This window comes from Hippopotamus amphibius, chromosome 1, assembly GCF_030028045.1.
Source record: "Hippopotamus amphibius kiboko isolate mHipAmp2 chromosome 1, mHipAmp2.hap2, whole genome shotgun sequence".
In the NCBI taxonomy this organism is placed as follows: domain Eukaryota; kingdom Metazoa; phylum Chordata; class Mammalia; order Artiodactyla; family Hippopotamidae; genus Hippopotamus; species Hippopotamus amphibius.
The window spans coordinates 38670336-38673773 of record NC_080186.1 but is presented as its reverse complement, the minus strand read 5'-3'; the positions used below and the strand labels follow the sequence as shown (position 1 = coordinate 38673773).

At 54.0% G+C, this 3438-nt stretch overlaps 1 pseudogene; it reads right to left on the bottom strand.

The window, feature by feature from the left end:
- Positions 1–1225: 1225 nt before the first annotated feature.
- Positions 1226–3059, bottom strand: LOC130857461 (cytochrome P450 4B1-like; annotated as a pseudogene).
- Between the last annotated feature and the right edge of the window lie 379 nt (positions 3060–3438).

Here is a 3438-nt window from a genome sequence, read left to right as displayed (position 1 = left end):
GTCTGTCCAGGGCCAGGACAGAGGGAAAGTGGGTGGCATGGGGGACACTCTGCCTGAGGCCCGGGCATCCCAGTCTCAGGTGAGCAAGGAGCTCTGTGTCTTGACAGGGCTTTGCAGGAGGGAGCATGTGGCCCTGGCCAAGCTTCCAAGGCTGTGACCTTCTTCCCAGAGGGGAGGCATCACTAGCAGGAAGGATGTGTCTCCAGGTGGTGTATCCCCAGGGCAACAGAAACACGTCCTCAAGTCCCAGGGCTACAATTCCCCTCTCTTGCCCCTCCCCCAAGCATCCAGTGCGCTCCCTTCCACAGTTGTCCATTTCCTGGATTGGAGCCCACTAATGGCCTTAGACTTGAACCCTAGAGGTGTCTGTGCCCCCAGCCCTCAGGTAGCTGCTACAGGGACTACTGGGGAAGGAGCACTAATTCCCCACATGGCCCCAGCCTGAGTCCCTCTCCAAAAGTCCCCCTTTGCACTTTCATACCTCTCCCTGCCTCAAGGCCTGATTCAGGCACCACCTCTTCCAGGAAGCCACCCTCTAATGCCATTCTGCCACCTTCCCCAGCAAAACCCCACATGTCCAGTGCACCGGGTCACTGTGACACAGATGGTGACAATGGCAGGAGTGCCACAGAGACCTGTCTCAGGAAGGGCAGAAGATACAACCATAAAACCATCCTCCATATTCCTTGACCTCAGCAGTGGTTACCAGGGATGAAAAATTCATTGTCTTGTGTATTGTTGGTTTAAGCGTCTTGTCCTTATGTCTGTTACATTCCAAACACATACATGAAAAGTTAAACAAAGAATCAGATCTCCATGAAGGGCAAGCCCCGAAAGCCATCTCTCCATCACATGGAGTGAGCGAGTGCCTGGTCATAACCGCCAGTCCCAAGGCACAGCTTCCACTGCCAATGCTGTATAAATTTTAGGAAAAGGGACAATTATGGGTCATAACTGGAGCATCTAGAAGCCCGTAGGTGTTCACCATGTGTTTGCTGAATGAATGAGTGAGCTCTGGGACACGTGCATAATAAGCATTTAGAGACACACTTGTTTACATGGTGCTGCCTTGGAGGTGACTATCTGTGCAGGTGCCTACTCCCCTTCTAACCCACAAATCTGCGGAAGACAGGGGAACACAGCTACTCTACAGCCCGGCTTGGAGAGGGCAGCGCCCAGGGAGAGGCCACAGCCTGGGCTGGCTGGGGCCCTACTCTCAGCAGAGCTACTTCCCAGAGCCTGAGCCCAGTGGCTTCAGGCGGAGGTGGATGCCATTCTTGGAGCGCAGGATCAGCTGGGGTAACAGGATGGGTGGCCTCTAGGGGTCCGCGGCAAACTCAAAACACAGCAAGCAGAGGGCTGTGACCGCCTTCACCTCGTGCATGGCAAAGTGCTGCCCCATGCAGTTCCTGTGAGGAGCCGCACAAAATGACATCAGGCTATTGGGTGTCCAGACTGATGAAAACCAGTGCTCCCAGTGGCCCACAGAAACCAGGAACTCTTTTTGGATGGATAACTGGCTGATCGATTGACTGACCTGGGCCTAAGAAAGAGATGTTGGGAGCATGGTGAGGGTCCCAGACTAGGTAGGTTCATATTGTGGGTTGTGGCTTAGGGGTCTCTCGTGGAATGATGCACCCACCCCAACTGCCATGGACGAGAACATGCTAATGGCTGGAACTTCCCCCACATCAGGGTCACTATGCACCCAGCATGGTCCCCCTCATCCCACAGTTCCCCCAAATGATGCCTCCCCCACGACATCTTCCATCCTCAACTCCCAAGTCCAGAGGACCAGGGATGTTAGGCTTTCCTTACCTGGGAACAGCAGAGGAGGGAATGAAAGCAAAAGGGTGGTGTCTGGTCATATTCTCAGGGGAAAAGCACAGGGGGTCGAAGACCTAAGGGGACAGGCCTGGCTTAACTACCTGTCAGGTCCTAGGGCAGGCTGACCCTGCAGCCGCCCACCTCATCTGACCTCTGGGGCCCTGGGATGGCGTTCCTCAGGGTCGGGCCACACTGCACTGTTCCTGTGGAGGGCATAGATGTGCAGAGAAATCAGGCTGCCTGTGGGAGGAGCAGAGGCCTGGTGACCAGGTGGTCCTGGGGCAGCCAGGCCCCCTCCTCACAGGCCAGAATCTCCTAGCATCCCCCTAACTGGGCACCAGCCCCTCCCTGAGCACTGCCAGTGCCAGAGGGTTCATGACCACCCTCAACGCAGCAACGTGATTTTGAGCGTCCTCACACCTACTTCCTGTAGCCCCAGCACGGAGCACAGCACCTGACACAGACATTTGTAGAAAGGAAAAGGGAGAGAGGACTGAACCACCACACTATGAGGTAGAAGAAGAAGGGCTATTACACACTTTCTGCTTTCCATTAACCGACCCTCAAGGGAAGTGGTTATTCACAATTTTATGCAATCAGTAGTAGTAGCCACCATTCATTGATGCTCACTGTGCATCAGATCCAGAGTTAAACACTCCTTAAAGCTGCCACACCCAGTTGCACAGGTTGCACAGTGCACAGCATCATAGTCTAAGTGAATGACGCCTCCTGAAGTTGTTCACGGCACATCCTGCATGGTGGGACATGACAGCCCTGGCGAATACTGTCTCTAATCCTGAGAACAACCCTGTAAGGCAGGGACTCTTCTCAACCCAGTTTACAGGAAAGAGAGCAGTTCTCAGAGGTAGAAGTATTTACCCATACATTGTGGAGCTAGGACTTGGACAAAGGCCAAACACAAAGCCTGGCCTCTTCCCCACTGGTGCAGGGGGACAGAGAGCACCCGCAAGGACTCTGGTTCCACCCTGAAATCCACCCCACCCACCTGCAGGTAGAGAGTGACCATCCTCAAAGTTGACAGGCTTGCTGAGCTGGAGGTACACCTGGGGCACAGGCGGGTAGAGCCGCAAGCTCTCCTTGATGCACATGGTCAGGTAGGTCATCTTCCCTACATCATCCTTGCTGGCAAAACAGCCAGGCCTTTCTGGGCTGGGGAGCATCAGGTCCTGAGGGAAGGCAGGCCCAGCCCCAGCTCCTCCCTTCACCACCATCCCACACCTGAGAGCCAGAGGGACACGAGTGCTCCAGCTGCTCAGGCCAGACTGGTCATGGGGTGGCCACTCAGATCCAGGATTCTGGCTTTACTTTTCTCCCTCCATCCCTCCCTCATCTTCACTGCTAGGAAGGGAGAGTGCAGAATCCTAGGCGTGTATGTACACCAGGCCATCAAAGACAAGGTCACTCCTGTTTCTCTGGGCCTCACAGAAACCCCAGGAGGGACAGTGTCTTGGTTCTGCTTGGTTTCCCTGCGAAGCTGGCATCAAAAGGAACAGGGGCTGATATATGAGGGTAAGTCAAAAGTTATCCACACTCTGGATGTAGAATTTATTTTAATTACATTTTAGAAAAGACAAATACATCATTTTTCAA